Source organism: Phocoena phocoena, chromosome 18 (genome assembly GCF_963924675.1).
Source record: "Phocoena phocoena chromosome 18, mPhoPho1.1, whole genome shotgun sequence".
Classification (NCBI taxonomy): Eukaryota; Metazoa; Chordata; class Mammalia; order Artiodactyla; family Phocoenidae; genus Phocoena; species Phocoena phocoena.
Genome location: NC_089236.1, coordinates 80,211,747 through 80,228,098, shown reverse-complemented (window position 1 = coordinate 80,228,098; position 16,352 = coordinate 80,211,747). Strand labels below are relative to the sequence as shown.

Below are 16,352 nucleotides of genomic sequence, written 5' to 3'. Positions count from 1 at the left end.
GAGCCTGGGGAAGACAGTCCACCTGGCTCTGTGGGCCTCAGGAAATGTACCCCAAGGTCATGTGTTGCAGTCTCGGCTGTGCTGAGACGGCCTAACAGGTCTCCCGAGGGCACTGTAACCGCCACCTCTCACCTGGCCTGTCCCTGAAGGTTAGAAACCGACTGTGCGTGTGCTACAATAGCGGGTCAATTCCACACTCCTGCAGCTGCTGTAAACGCTTTGGATCCCCCCCCAAAGGAATATTTCTAGACCTCGTCAAGCTCATGCCGAACCAGGTCTTTTTGCATTAACTAAAGCAAAGCTCTGCAGTTCTTTAAAGGTCAGAGCTCAGACCAGCACTTCTACGAGACGATAATTTGTCTACATTTCACCGGAGTTCATAATCTCAGATTCAGTTTCTGTCGGCGGGTGGGGGGGTTCAAACCTGAGGCTGTGCCCTACTCTGCTGTCCTCAGACCGCCTTCCGCATCCCGCTGTGAGGACAGCCTCGGAAGGCAGATCAGACCAAGACGCTGGCGCGCCACTCTCACTGCTGCCCTGCAGGGACGCACCAAGTCCCGGTCCGCAGAACGACCGGCCCGGAACCCCACGAGAAGAGCAGCTGGGGTGACGCGTGCAGGAGGCCCAGGCCCATCTTCCTGGTCCCTGACACGTGTGTCCCCGTCACCAAAGAGGGTGAGCCTCAGGGACTTCACAGCTGCCTCAGCGTCATGACTTTCGTCCTTCGTCAGCTGAGCCACAAATGACACAGCTGGTAGCCCACCGGGCGCCCGCCCCTGTCTCAGCGGCCCAGGCCAGGGCACAGCGGAAGCCCTGCTCTCCCTGGAGAGCCTCGGAGGTGACCACCCACCTCCAGCCCCCCCGGGCCCCCTGATGCGCCTGGCTGTGCGCTCACACACTGCTTTCCCCAGAGAAACCTGAATCTTCTCCTAACTCCTTGTGTGGAATTAAATGAGCCGTCTCAGCCTTTAGAGACAATCTGCCAGACGAGACGGTCATCGACATAGTTTTCTATACGAATAAACTAAGTTATATGACTTGTCAAAGATCCTGATGGCTGTTACAGATAGAAGTCATCCAATAATTCAGCCCAGCAAACAAGCAGCCCTAATCACCTTTGAGACTAGGCCTGTCTGGCCCCAGACAGGGGCCGTACCGCACACGCTCGGCCTCCCCGATGCCAGGAGAGGCTCCGGGGAAGGTGCTTCGTCCACGTGCAAAGCCTGGTGCCAGCGGAGGGGCCCAGGCTCACCGCCAGCCTGTCCTCTGTTACCTGCTCAGAGCTTCCCTTCCGAGCTGCTATAAAAGCCCCTCTCTTTGCAACAGGGCCTGCCCCCTCAGAGGGGCTTGCCGACATTCAATGTTTGTGGACTTGTTATATCAGTAACACATGCTCGTTGTAAAAGACAGAACAGGTGCAGAGATGCAACAATACAGTAAAAAGGGACCATCCCCTCCCCCTTCCACAGGTAGCCACTGTAAACAGCGTGTCCCCAGACACCCGTGACAGCCCACGGACCGCGCGGAGACTGCATCCCGCACAGGCGGGCTCTCAGGCAGCCATGGATCCGGGGGTGCGTCCGGGATCTGGGGCAGGAAGCAGAGGTCTGGCAACCATGCATCTCCCACATTCTAGGCTGCCACCACCTTCAAGTCCCATTTCCCAGCACACTGAAAAGTCCCCAAAACTTCGATGTTTCGGCAAATGGCAACTGAACAGATGGTCGGTATCACACTGAGGTATTGGGAACCACAAAAACAGAGTGGGAGACTGAAGGTGGGGAGAAATTCCCACACGTAGCGGGACAGGGTCCCGGGGTACCTTCAGTGCTGTTGACTCAGCGGTGATAGACGAGGCTATTTATCCACCGGCTCTGCTGGATCCTTTGGGGTGCCAGCGCCCAGCCCTGCTCTCGGCCGCTGCACGCCTGCCACCGCTGCCATGGCTCCCAGGCCCACCGCCCAGTGTCCTGCGGCCCCCTCCTGCCGAGGCCCAGGCCCTCCCCGCCGGGCTGCCTCTAACCAGAGGGAAGACACCAGTGACCCTCCCGGAAGCCAGGCTAACGAGGACCCAGAACAATCCGTTCATCGTTATTTTGCCTCAACTTAAAATCTGCTTCGAGTGTGTTCAGACCTAAAACAAAATTTACTCAGGAGGCCAGTAGATACAAAAAAGACATTTTCTATCAGGCTTTGCAAAAGCCCTATCTTTGTCACAATGATAAAGTTAAAAGTCTGCCTGGAGCTTTGTGGGGCGATGAGCAGGGATCTGCCCTGACCCCCGAGTCCCACATCTCCTGGCACCAGAGGTCGTGTCTGGCACCGGAGGAGGAGGGGCCCCATGAACTGTGACCCCATCCGAAGGTCGCTGCAGCAAAAGGAGACCAAACCCTGCAAATCGAGTCGGGGTTTCAGATCTTTAGAATATAGTCTAGGCCAACTTACGTAGTTTTCAAACAAACATTTTATCAGCCAGAAGGGAAAAAATGTTCTGAAAAAAAGCCACTGATCTGGAAATTCTAAAAATGTAAACTTTCCTATCGTGGTACATTCATCTACACCTCCAGCACGAAAGTTCTTCTAGATAACGAGCATCTGTTGCATTTTGTCTGCCCAGCAACTATCCCTTTTCGGAGGGGGCCCCAGCTCCCGGGTGTGTGCCCGGCAGGGCAGCTGAGCAGACCACGCCGGACAGTGCGGGGGAAAGGGGCCCCAGCTCCCGGGTGTGCGCGCCGCCACGCCAGGCTGACCAGACTCATCCCTGGAATTCCAGCAGGGGCCCTGCAGAAACACGCGTGGAGTCCTCTGGAGGCGGGGACAGCACAAGCCTGGAGCAGCTGTGCCATCCCCGCCACTGCCAGAGGACATGTTACCTGCGGGAAAGCCAGTGAGTCCCGGCATTGCCGGAGCCCTGAGGTCAGCGCAGGCCTGGACCAATGGGCTCCACGTGCAGCCGCACTGGCCCAGATGGACACACCTCTGAAATCCGCAAGTGTCCCAGAAGTTACCCCGGGAGACGGCCCAGGGCTCACGCTGCGTCCCAAATGCAGGTGCAAAGCATCCGTGCTCTAGCCTGCTACGCTGTCACCCCTGTCTCGGCCCCTAGCCCTGCAGATCAGGGAACTGACCCTGTCCCAGGCACGGGGCCGTCGTCCAAGAGCCCCAGCCTCTGCATGACTCTCAGTCCCACGAGGTCCCTCCTGTGCTAGGCCTGAGTGTGGGGATGTTTCCGGACTGAACCAATACCTGGTCAGGGGAAGCCCCTCCAGCAATAGACACACCCGACAAAGACAGTGTCGGAAGCCACAGCCATGCTCCCTTCGTGCCTCCACGGAGTCCCCAGTCACCACCTCGTCTCACTGTCCCACACACCAGGAGGCAGGACCTGTGTGGCACTACGTCATAGATTAGGAACCTGGGCATGGAGAAAGGTGGCTGCTAAAGGCCACGCTACCTGGGGGCGGTGAACCACATCTCGGCCCTTCCCTCCATCAGCTCTGCAACCTCACCGGGCCCAGGACTGGTACCCAGGCCTCAGGCTAGGCTGAGGCTCTACGTTTCAGACAAGGAGGGCTTAACCAGGCTAGGTAGCCAGCCCTGCCTGGAGATGGGTGTTGCTTCTACAGCAGGGCCCCTAGAGCATTCCACAAAACCACTTACACGTGGACACTTGGCACAAAAACGCTTGTAAGTCACAGGCCGCCAAGGGGCCCCCAACCGGGCAGAGGAGGGGGAGCGACCGCCCTGATCTGCCCTGGGCTGAGGGGGGTCCTGGGACCCAGGGCTAAACTGGGAACATCCCTAGAAAACCGGGACAAGTTGGTTCCCCCCCAGGAAGGCCCTGAAGGGCTTTTCCACAAAAGAACTTTCACCTCAGTGGGGTCTGACCACCTGATTCACGGTGGTAAGCAGTGTTTCTCAAACTTTCAGACCATAACCCACAGTAATGAATACATTTTACACCATGATCCAGTGTGTCCTCAGAGAATTACAGTGGAAATAAGAACTCCCATCTGATAAAACTCTGCTACCCTCTATCCTGCATCATTAAAAACTGCAGGTTAACAAAATACTCAGTACCTACCAGTGGGTACAAAACATGGTTTGAACTTTTAAAAACTTCATTAAAATATGACTGGAGGCTTCTGCTTCTGGACAAGACAGAGTCACACGGCCCAGATTCAACTTCCTGTCTGATTTACCAGGCCGAGTCTGAAACAACTAAAAAAACAGACAGATCTATGAAACGACAGTGTTCCAGACAGTGACATCGGGCAACAGAGGAGAGCGACCCTGAGGGACGGGACACAGGTGAAGGTGGGCCCTAGCACTGCCCGGCTCCCACCGGGGTCTCTCCCGCTGAGGCTACCTTGGGTGGAGGGCACCGCAGTCTGCTGACTCCCTGGAGAGCACGAGAGGAGAGAGCTGCCCGAGAAGGGACTCGTGGGATCTGCGGAGGCCCCTCAGCTCTTCAGCGGAATGATCACAATCTTGGGCAGAGACTCCCAAGGCTGGGAAACGGTTAGAGGGACCAACCCCGTGGTTCTCACGGGCCGGGAACAGTTGCAGTGTCTTCCACCAGAGCGGAATCTTACACTCACGGGCATCGGAGAAACTGTCCAAGGACTCTGCCGTGGAAACCATTTCGCTCTGCTTCTGCCCAAAAAGGTTTCAGGCAAACCTCTAGAGATCAGCAAAAGAAAGCATAACAATAGAAACTATCAAAATAATACAGAGGCGGGAAAAGCTGTAAAAATGTAAACCGGAGCATTCAGTGAGCTCTGGGAAAACTTCAAGTGGCTGTACGCAGGGGCCACTGGAGTTCCCAAAAGAGAGGAAAGGTCGGAGAGACATAAAGCAATATTTGAAAAAAAAAATGGCCAATTTTTCCCCCCAAATTTGATGAAAACTGTAAATTCACAGATCCAAGAAGCTCAATGATCTCCAACAGCAGAAGTGCCACTAATTAATTAAAGATCTGTTGGAAATCCGTACTGAAGAATTTTTCACCCCACCCAGATTTCTGAAGCCAGGGCTTCTCCTGAAGAAGGACAAGCAGGAAGATTAATGTGGTCAATATTCTGGGTAAGCACCTCCGTGTCTGCGGTAGCCTTTGAGTCACTAGGCGCTGGAATCGCCGGCTGACAAGGGAGGCCCGGAACTAGTTCAGGCACAGGTGCAGACGACCCAGCTATTAAATTGTTAATTCTCTGTGCGGAGCCTTCTGGAGAACATCCTTCTCCTTGAACTTAACATATTAATGCTCACTACCCCACCTTCAAACCTGTGACCTCAAAGCATCTACCAGCAGCGCCGGTTCATCCTCCCACAAGGGAAGGCGGAAGAACCGGTGCGGACCCCGCGCTGAGCCCACCGGCCGCCCAGCTGGGGGCGGCTGCCCTTTCCCCTTCCCCTTGGGGCGCGGTTTCCGCGGCAGGATTCCCCAGGGGGCGGCGCAGGCCCCCTCCCCGCGGTGCCGGGCTCGCTGTCCGCTTCGGTCCCCCGAGTGGTCCGCTATGTTTTGGTTTTGCTTGTTTGTGTGTGTGGTTTTTTTTGCCTGTGACTTTGCGAAATATTCTGGGACTAGAGACAGAAAGTCTTGGTCTCCGAGAACTAACAGAATGCTGCTTTCAGCTGAAATATCTACTGGGAACCCTCAAGGTTTCCAATGTCATCACTATGAAAACAGAGATTACAAACGGACATCATTTAATCTGGCTCCCTGGACCCCACTGGGACTCGGTTTGACTTCAGTTCATCTTTTCTTTGGTGGGTTTTAAGTCTTGAGAAAATGTGCCCCAGAATGAAGACTCCAAAAAGGATGTAGTAGATTTGGGGTGGGGTCGGGGGGGGCGGTGGAAAGAGGTTTGAATCCGGTAAATGGTCAAACTGTACCTGTCAGGTTGGACCCGTGTAACTTCGTCGCGTCTACATCCCGATTACAGACACTTAACCACTGACTGGGGAGAGGCTCCTGCACAAGGGCGGCGGCGGCGGCGGCGGCGGCGGGGCGGGTCCCCTCCCGGGTCCCCTCCCTCGTCCCGACGACCCGCTTCCCCTCCGGGCTTTGATCTTCCCGGAGAAAACTGGCTCGGCCCGGCCCGCGCGCCCCGCCCGCACCGCGCGGCCCGGAGGCCGGTCCTGCCCGCGCGCCCCGCCCCCGCCGCCGCCCCCGCCCAGCCCCGCGCGAGCGCCGCGGTGCAGCCGCCGGGATGTGACCTTCAGAGCCGCCCGCACGGGATGACCGGAGCCATCGCCCCGCGGCGCCCGCGCCTCGCCACGGCCCCGCGGGCGCTCTGACCGCGCGCGCCCGGCTGCCGGCCCCGGTCTCAGTCCCGGCCGTCGTCCCCGTCCCCGCCCGCCATGCCGCCCGGGCCCGCCGCCACCTTGGGCACTGCGCTGCTGCTGCTGCTGCTGGCCTCCGAGTCCGCGCACAGTGAGTACCGCGCGGGGCCGCGGCGCGGGCTGGGCCGGGGGACCCGTCCCAACACCCCGCCACCCCGGGGGCGAGGGGGGCCCCGGTGCCCGCGCCCAGACCCGGCCCCGTGCGCGCCGACCCCGTGCGCCCTGGCCCCGCCGCGCTGACGGCGTGTCCCCGCTCTCTCCCGCCCGCGCCCGGGAAGCCGTGATCCTGCGGGCGCGCGAGGCGGCGCAGTTCCTGAGGCCCAGGCAGCGCCGCGCCTACCAGGTCTTCGAGGAGGCCAAGCAGGGCCACCTGGAGAGGGAGTGCATCGAGGAGCTGTGCAGCCAGGAGGAGGCCCGGGAAGTGTTCGAGAACGACCCCGAGACGGTGAGCGCGCGGGCGGGGGAGGTGTGCGCTCGGCGCCTGGGACCGCGAGGTGGAGCAGGGCAGCCGGGTCCCCTCGAGCGCCGTCCCTGCGGCGCCGCATTTCCGGGGACACCGTCCGTGCGCGCACGGCTGGGAGCCCCGGCGTCTGCGGCAAGTCCTTCGGCTGCAGGGCACATCCAGACCCTTATTAGGGGGGCGGTCGGCACGGCGGAAGGGCAGGGTCTTAGGCGCCGGGACCCGGGCCCACCCTCAAGACTCCTCCTTCCGAGGCCCAGTTCTGCTGGTGACGCCAGGTGCCGCCTTAGCTGGAGGGGGGTGGCGGATGTCGGCGGGAGGTCCTGCGGACGCCCTGCAGCCCTCTTCCCTCGGCAAGCCTGTGAAAGCAGCCGCTTTGAAAGAACCGTGCAGTGATATGACAGCTCAACCGGGATGCCGCAGGGTCCGTTTTAAAATGTAAAAGAAATAAATGGTTTAAAAAGAAGATGTTTCCTACCTCCCCGCCCCCTTAGCTAGACCGGAGGAGGGGGGGAGCTGCTCACAGCGCCCTGATCCGCATCAGGAGGGATGGAGCATTAGCTTCAAAGGCGTGAGCGCTGGAATTGCTGGCAGCAGCGGCTCCCGCGGCAGGAGGACGGGAGTAGAGCTGGAACACGTACCGTGGAGGGTCGGGGGCGGTCCGAGTGGACAGCAGGGACGGGCCCGGGTCCCGCCGCCGGTGCGCAGCCCCTGCGGAAAGGTGCACTCGCCGAAGCAGCTGGTGACTTCAGGAGCCCGACGGGCTGGCTCAGGACAGATTTCTATTAATAATGTCCTCGGAGAATGCGGGGTGGCTGGGCACCCGACCGCAGGGAGCAGCCCCGGTGTGGCCTCCGCGTCAGCGCAGGAGCTGTGCCATCTTCGGGGAGGGGAGAGGTGGTGGCGGTGCCCTGGGGGACCTGGCGTGCGCCTGTCTTTGGGAAGTAGGACTGATGGAGATGGGGTGGGCTTACACTGCGTCGCTTCACACCGAGAGGTCAGGGTGATTTCACAGCTGGTTTTGGTTCTACGGGAATTTTTCTTTTAAAGGATTCTTCTGGGATGAAATAAATGTCTAGTGTAATAAACAAATGGCTGTGAGGCCCGTGGGCTTTTACTTTGACTCCCGTTTCTGACCGGTTGGTTTGACCATCCCTTCAGTCCCCTTTCCGAAACAAGCTTTACAGGGATGGCCCAGCTGTGCCCACCTTCCCTCTGGCCCAGCGCGCGGTGGCGGTGGCTGAGCCGTGACAGGCGCTTCTGCCGCGACTCTGTCCTCAGTGTCCGCAGCAACGCGGTTTGTTTTGCCACCGGTCTCTTCTGGCCTGTTTGCCCGTTTCTTTGATGGTGAGTCCCTGTGGCCCAGAGGAGCTGGCATGGCACCTGCGGAGGAGTTCTGAAGGTCCCGCGGTGGGCTGTGTCCCTGCCCTGCTGCGGGATTGTGTGCCGGCTGCAGTCCCGCCAGCCCCAGGCCCAGCCTGGAGCGCTGGCTTGTACAGAGTGTGGGACGAGCTTGCGGGTGACGAGACTTAAGGGCAACAAGGCCACCACCCACGCCAGCCTGCCCCTGCCCTGCCCCCGTCCCTGCTTTCCAGGATGGAAAGGCCTTGGGCCTGGGCACACTGCACAGTGATCTCTGCGCCGCCCTTCCCAGAGCCATCCCCCCTGTGACTTATGTTTTAATTATAACTCTGTCTACGATGGATGAAATGAAGACGAGACAAGGAAGCCGTGCTCGCAGCCCATGACTTTAATGAGACGCCGCCATTTCTGTGCAGGGACTTTGTACTTCCCTCAGCGTCCTGACTTCCCTCCCTGCCGAGGTGGAGTTGCTGTGACGCTGGGGGGCGTCCTCTCTCACATCCACCCCGTCTACCCCATGGGGAATTTGTGAACTCCTTTCATATCAAAGCCATCTGTAATTTTCCAGACTTCTATCCTCCTTTCTGACCCCCACCCCCAAATCATAATCACATCTTCCCCTTTATTTGCCAGCTTCCCAGGGTGGACCGGCCCCTTTTGTGCCTTCCCTTGCAGTCAGTGCAAAAACCCCTCATCTCAACCCACACCTTGCATCCTGTGTAGACCGCTGTGCAGGCTGCTTGCTCTCTGTCTGGGTATGGCCCTTGGTTTGTTGTCCTTTTCCTCAGGAGGTGCTGTGGAAGGCTGGGAGGAGCCCAGCTAGGGTCGTGGGTTGAGGTTGGTGATGAGGGGCTCCTGCATGTCCGGCCCCGCTCTGGTCGACCAGCTGCCCCTCCAGGTGTCCACGCCATCCTTTCCCTCACTTTGGGGAAGTCCCAGATTCCAGAGACCTGGGATCCCTGGGAAACCCTCCAAACACAGCTCACTGCTAATACACCTTTGGAGAAACAGTGCTTTTGAATGAGGCCGTCCTATGACATTACCAGTGGGTCCCTCTGCCCCACACAGTTTGGGGCTCTCTTGAGAAACATCAGTTCCTCGCCTTCAAATGTTGTTCCTTGTGAGTGTTTGCGGGGGTGACCCAGGATGAGCGCCCTGACCTTAGTTCAAAAAGTCACCAGGACCTGGTTCTGTGACCGTCACAGGACCTCCCGCCAGCGTCCTGATGTGAGACAGGAGAGGCTGCGGAATCAGCGTCCACTGGGCTGTGATCCGCTCGCCTGCTCGGGGGGTGCTTGTAGGAGAAGCCAGTCCTTACCTGCCAGGGTCACCTCTGGGGCTGGCCTGTCCTCTGTGTGTCTGGCCGTTGCGGCCACACATACCTGTTGGAGCAGAGGAGGCCACACTGTCTTTCCTGGGGCTCTGGGGGGCCCGTGAGGGGGGTGGGGGAGGACGCCCTGCCCCCTGAGCTGGGGGCTGGGGCACCTGGAGCTGGCCCTCTGGGCGACAAGCCGCTCCTGGAATCCGGAGGCTGTGCCCTCTGTGCTGGGTGTGTTCTAGGCTCTTCCTGCCAGGGCGGGTTGTTCCACCCTGGGCCTGGGCCGTCTTCCTCTTTGGGGATGGAGGCGCCTGACGGATAGAGCTCTCCTTTGAGCAGGTAGCTGTGGGCACCTTCCCGATTCCTGGGGTTAAGGGAGCCTGGGGGCCTTCCTGATGCAGGTGTCGCCTGCTTCCCTCCTGCTGACCAGGGTCTCCTCCACATTCTTTGGGGCCGCGGGGGGAGTGTCCCCGCCCTGCCCTCCCCCCAGAGCCGGCGATTAGATTCCATCCTTATCTCGTTTTCCTTTCGCATTGTTACCCTCTCTTCCTGGCATTTCCCTCGTTCTGGCCTCTTGTCCAGAGGACTCTGGGTGCCAGTACCCCAGGCACCCCTGCTGGGTCTCCGGAGCTCTCCCAGAAGCTCACCGGGCCAGCCCAGCAGTCACCTTCCCGCTTAAGTCCTTTAAGGCCAGTGGGTTCCAGACACCGATACCGTTGCCCGTGGCCTCCAGAAAGGATTCTGGACGAAAGACTTACCCAGCCCGACCTGCGGCCCCGCCTGGTTCACCACCTCCCAGCACCAGTGCCGCCCGAGGCCTGCGGGTCGGGAGGAATTCCAGGTCCTGGGCCTTGACGCCATCACCTTGGTTAGTTTGAGATGCAAACAACAGTATTCACAGTGTTTGCAGCTCGGCCGGCATCCCACCCACAGGCCCCTCTGCCTCCAGCGCAGCCCAAGCCTGACCTCGGACCTCGCATGTTCACCCCGCACCCCGTGTCTCTCTCTGTCTCTGCCTGGTGGTGTCTATTTGTCTCTCTGTCTGTCTCTGTCTCTCTCCCCCCACCCCACCCCCGCACTCTCAGACATGGGGGCCCAGTGGTGGTGATACTTCCCTACCCAGGAGGGTTTTCGGGGTGCAGTCAGTTTCAGAGCCCTGCAGGGCTGCCGCCTTGTCTTGAACTGCGTCTGCCCTCCAGGGACACCTGTCTTCCTGAGACCCCAGAGTCTCTGGGGACAGCTTGGGGAGGGGCACCCCCGAGGGAGGTGGAAGCCCCTCCCTCAAGTCTCTCCTGTTGGGGTGGCCTAAGGGGTCGCAGGGGCCCCAGCAGGAGGGGTGAGGGGGCCCTCGTCACCCCCAGTGACCTCCAGGACAGCCTCGGGCCCCCTGCCCCCCACGCCTGGACAGCAGCCCCTAACACTCACTTGGACGCTCAGACACGCACTTGCACACGCCCCGCCCCTCCGTGCCACACCGGGGTCCGTCGAGGAGTGTGACCAGGCGCCCTCCCTGTGCAGATCCAGCCCCAGCTCCTGTCCGCCTGGGCGGCCCCTTGCCCCGGGGCTGCCCAGGCCTCCCCACTGGGCCCCGTCCCTCCAGGGCTTCCTCCCCCGGAGGCCCAAGGAAGCTGGCAGGGCAGGGCAGGGTCTCCGAGTCGTAACGTTTTCTCCAGAGCTGGCTCGGCCCGGCTCAGAGGCCTGCGGACGGCTGGTCAGACGGGCCCGCATTCAGGCCCCCAGCGCGGGGCCTGCCGCCCCCCGGGTGGCCTTGAGGGAGAGACAGGCTCTGTCTGGACCCCCTTTGCTGCCCAAGTGCCTACAGACGTGCTTGTTTTAGTCCCGGGGGTCTGCCCGGCCCGGAGCTGGCCCTGCAGTGTAATGACAGGGCAGCCCCCTAAAAGACACCTCGTCCCAGCCTGCGGGCTTAACGTCTGGAAAACCAACTAAAGACGTTTTGAAAGTCACCGCAGGTCTGCCTACGGGACTTAGGAGGAACACGCCCTTTAAGAAGCTGATGCTTCTGGCCTGTTTCTCGAGGTTCTGAGGTGCTGGGCCGGGACGTTGCGAACCCGGCCAGGCTGTGCTTTGCCCTGGCTGCGCTGGCAGGTGTCTGGCGTCTTCGTGCTGTTGCTTCCGTGATGCAGACTTTGCTGTGGTTTGAGGGTTAATATTTGATGTTGGGAACACTCTCCCGCTTCGGTGGTTATTTTAGTCCAGTGATTTCGTGGCGGTCCTGGTGCGTGTACAGCTGTAGATTTTGACCCTGAGAGAGTGCAGTTAGTTTTAAAGTCAGTTTTAAGGAGGTGTTGGAAGTGGACGGAGTTCTCTATCTGCCTCTGAGAAAGGCACTTCGCACCAATTAAAAACACGTCCTTCAAAGGAGGTAGTGATGTGTTACCATCACACTTGTTATTTTCTTGGACTTTTTGTTTTTCTTCCAAAATTCTAGGTGAAATTCGTCTCCTTCCAGTTAGTGTCCATGATAATAAAATACATTCTTTCCACATCTGTCCCCAAACCCTGCCATCTAAACCCAGTTCTCTGAGGAACTCTTCTGGGAATGCTGTTCCCTGTGGAAATCCCACAGCTGGGCTGGACCAGCTCCCAGGGCGTCCGGGAAGGTCACTGCTGCAGCCTTGGGGCCGGAGGCCAGGCTGGGGCCGCCTGCCCAGCACGTGGCATGACTGGCGGCCACAGGTACAGCCCCCAGGGGCCTCTGTGGTTTGGACACACGTTTCTTTAGTGCGATGCTTCAGGTTGAAATGGAAAACGTGTTAGGAGGTGGCTGTTGGCAGTTGTCGGGGGCAGGGCGCCTTCTCCCGTGGGGTGTGGCAGACCCTGACCCCTGACCCCTGAGCCTGGTCTGCACCCACCACAAGCATCCTCTGAGTCTCTCCTCGTTCACACCAGCCCGTCTTGTGCTGCTCAGAATTGAACGCCCACGTGTGCGGGGCCGTGGTTCAGCAGGGACCCGAAGGTGCCGAGGTGCCCCTCTATCCCCTGCCAGAGGCCAGGAACGGGCTGCAGCTGTGCGCTCAGAGTCTGTCACGGGACCGCAGAACGCTGCTTCGGGGAGAGCCTGAGCCACCGCGTGGAGGCGCCCCTGAGCTGCGGCCCGGGAATCGACAGGCTCCTGGGAGTCAGGTCGTTAGCGGGAGGACCAGGGGAAACTCAGGGCTGACCCCTGAGCCCAGGTGTCTGCGGCCTCCAGGGCGAGCCTGGGTCCCGTCTGCACAGCCCGCTCTCAGGGCCTCCTGGACACACTACCTTTGCACAGAGGCTGTGTTGGGGCTGCGCTGTTTGCCCTGATAACTTGTCACCCTGTACTCTGTCCAGCATTTTATTTGGGGGTTTTACACGATGGGAAAATACATCATTTTGTTTTTCCTGAATTCACGTAAACAGGGAAGCATAACATTGCGTTTCGGACCTGACCATGCCACCCTCGCCTGCCCATCTCACCCGCAGCACGAGTCCTCTGCAACCCAGCCTGTGTGGGTCCCTGCGAAGGGACGGGTGGTCGCCAGCTCCTCCCTGATCCCCGGGCGACGTCCACTTTCCTCTTCCCTCCTACTCACTCTCTCTGGCTTCTCACCTCCTTCCCCTCTCCTGTCGGTGCCGCTGCGGCCTCTCAGCCTCTGGACAAAGCCTGCGGCCCCCCGCCCCCCACCCCCCCCCACCCTGCCGCAGCACACGTCCTGCGGCCTCCATGGAGCATCTCTGGTGCTACCACTTCTGCCTCCTCGGGGCCCTCCCAGGACAGGCCGACGTTCCGTCCCACCTGCTGGGCCTCGGTCCCCATTCACACTGCCAGGCAGCCGCGTACGGTCTCTCCCTGTGGCTTTGGGATGACGCCTGAGCCCCCAGCCAGGCTGCCCAGCGAGCCCCCTCCTGGCGCTGGAGACCACGAGGGCCGCGTCCCCGCCCAGAGCCCCCTGCTTCCCGCTCTGCCCCTTTGCTCCACAAGCTCCTGGGGGACACACTCTACTCGCTGGCGCCCTGCTAGGGGCTGGCATCCCGCTAGGGGCTGGTGGGCATGGCTTTGTGGGCGGGAGGCAGACAGCGTTGTCCCTCCGCCTGGTCCCACGCTGCCTGAGCTCCGCAAGGCCAGCTGCCACGTGTCGGCAGGGACAGGTCAGCAGGGACAGGAGCGTCCCCACCTGACTCCAGGGAAGATGTGTCGTTTCCTCACTGCTGTGACACTTCAGCACAAGCTTACCCTTCCGGAGGCGAGTCTGAAATGCGTCTCTTGGGGCCGCCTCCTTCTGGAGGCCCCAGTGGGGAACCCACGCCTGCCTATTCCAGCTTCTGCAGGCGCCGCGTCCCTGGCTCGGGCCCCTCCTCCATCCTCCTGGCCGGCAGGTTGGCGTTCTTTCGACGTCGCCGTTTCTGGATCTGTCGCTGCCTTTGCTGTTCCTTGTTTGCACACCCCGTGGTCCCCTGAGCCCCCGATGGCCCGGGGGAATCACCTCCTCCAAAGGTCAGCCGATCAGCAACCTCACCGACCTTCGCTGTGGAGCCTACCGTATTCACAGCTGCCGGGAGGTGGACCTGGACGTCTTTGGGGTCATCGTTGTGCCACCACAAGGGTGTAGGAAGGACTTAGCGTGGGGCCTGGTGCTTAGAAATCCCTCAGTGCAGCATGGCTGAAGTTTCGCTGGTTCGCCTTCGTGAATCACATTTCCCAGAGAGAACGTGGCAGGCCTGGCAGGGAAGGCTTAGCACCCGGTGAGGCTTAGTAGTATCCAGCGTGGCTTAGTTGTTTCCTCTCCTGCCTGTGAGCACCCCAGCCACTCAAGTGAGCAGCATCGCTGCCTTTGGCCTTGAGAACAAGGGGGTTTCCGGGCAAAGCTGTGGATGAGCAGCCAGTGCTGTGAAGGTGGGAGCCCCGCAGCCCCAAGAAGCCTCCGCCAGGAGAGCACGTTAGACGGGAAGAAGGGCCACTTCGAGTAAGCCACTGAAGATTGATCAGATTACACAGTGAGGGCACCGGTCGATCTTGAGGAATGAAACCGTAAATTATAAAAACAAATTTATTCCGTTTCATGCTTTACAAAATTGTATTATAAATGTAATCAGGCACTAAATTTTCAGGACGAAGAAAGATTGAAGTCAGCTTTTGGGGAGAGGCAGGGCATATTTTTTCGAAACGATGATGATTTTTAGAAAGCCTACTTTCTCCTTACCATAAATGGAGACACTTCTGCAAAAAGCGTTTGACAGCTTCACCCACAGTCCCACGAGCCTTAGCTAATCCTAGGTAATCAGGTTATTCTGTCTTGAAGCCGTCAGTCTGTGATACTTGCGAACTTTCTCTTCTGTCGTTGTTAACTGGCCTAAACCCTGATTTACCAGTGCCTTTGCATTGGTTACTTCCCAAAACATTCTCACTGACTCATGAAATCTCGACTCACGGTAGATTTATAACTTTACTTTGCAGGTCATTACAAATGTGAAAATTGCACTCACTTTTCAAATTCAGCTAGCCTGGGATTTTTGCCTCATAAATTTGGAAACTGCAAGCAACAGTGGTTTACACAAGACGGTTTTATTTCTCTCTCATGTAAAAGGTGGGAGGCAGGCTGCCCGGGGCTGCTCAGTCGTGGGGGCCCAGGGGCCTGCATGACCTATTTGCGCTCCACTGTACCGGTGCATGGCCTTTGTCTGCCAGGCCTCCTCATACACTGGGCAAGTTGCTGGAGTACCAGCCATCACATCTGCATTCCAGCAAGGAGGCCAGAGAACCAAAGTACTCCACTCTCTTTACTCAGTTTCACTCTGTGTGTATCTCATTGGCCAGAATTTAGTCACATGCCCACCCCTAGTTGCAGGGGAGGCTGGGAAGTGCAGTCCCGTGGCTGGGTGCATTGCAGCTCTAACTAAATCCAGAGTTCTGTTACTGAGGCTGAAGGGAGGACTGCGGATGCTGGATGGCAACTGCGGATCTCTGCTGTGGGGGGAGGTGTTTGGAAGCAAACCTGTTTTACGAGGTTCATTTCCAAGAGTATGTTCATGCCTGGCCGGAGACACTGTACTTGGCCACGTCACAGAGTTTTTGCACAACACGCCTCTCACGTGGGTCTTTTTAGCCGCACTCATACAACCTGTGCTTGGAGGGACCGGCCCACCTCTGCTGCCCTGGTTCTTGGCGTACACTGGGCCTCGGCAGTCGCCCAGCCCCCTGAGCCTGTCAGCCCGCAGCTGAGTGGTGAGCGGAGGCTGCCACCCCCTGCCTTGCGGCCTTGCTGACCCTGGCGGGGTGCGGGGGTGCCCAGGGCCCGTGTGCACGTGCTCCGCCAGCAGCTGGGGTGCAGCGGGTGCCCAGAGCAGGTGGGAAGCACGTGCAGAGGGATGTGCCGTGGGCAGGTGCGGGTTGCAGGGAGGGGCCGGTGGTAAGGGGACCAGGGTCTCCATGCCCCCGAGAGCCGCTGCTGCCCGTACCAGGGCCCTGAGCGTCCGGAGCAGCGCGTATCGTCCTAAAACTGATGCGAAGAGGACCCGGAGAACTGGCCCCGCTCGGGCCGCTGTCCCTGCCACATGCGTGCAGGTTGGGTGGGAGGGGAGAGCCATGGGGATGGAGGGCGTACATGCAGCCGAGGGAACCACACACACAGACGTGCAGAGCTGCAGCAGGGCCTCAGGGTCAGGGCCGGGGCTGATCCCGGCGTCACCCCTGCCACTGGGTGGTCATACCCAGGACTTTGTTCCAGGACCTCCCTGCAGCGTGCGCGTCAGCGTCTGAGGAAGGAGAGGACCCAGTGCCCTCGCGGGGTGTCTCTGGGGACTGCCCCCCTTGCAGGGTCTGCCCTGGGTCCTCTGGGTGGAGCAGGGCCTGGGGGATCCCAGAGGTCCATGTTCTGAGAAGTG

General features: G+C 59.6%; 1 protein-coding gene across 1 annotated transcript in view; it reads left to right on the top strand.

Annotated features, from left to right (window-relative positions):
* Positions 1-6,372: 6,372 nt before the first annotated feature.
* The window catches only part of GAS6 (growth arrest specific 6), a 31,680-nt gene continuing 21,700 nt past the window's right edge, over positions 6,373-16,352 (top strand). The window contains exons 1-2 of the mRNA XM_065896043.1: positions 6,373-6,436; positions 6,624-6,790. The gene's annotated coding sequence lies outside the window, so the exon portion shown is untranslated. The remainder of the gene's footprint in view (positions 6,437-6,623; positions 6,791-16,352) is intronic.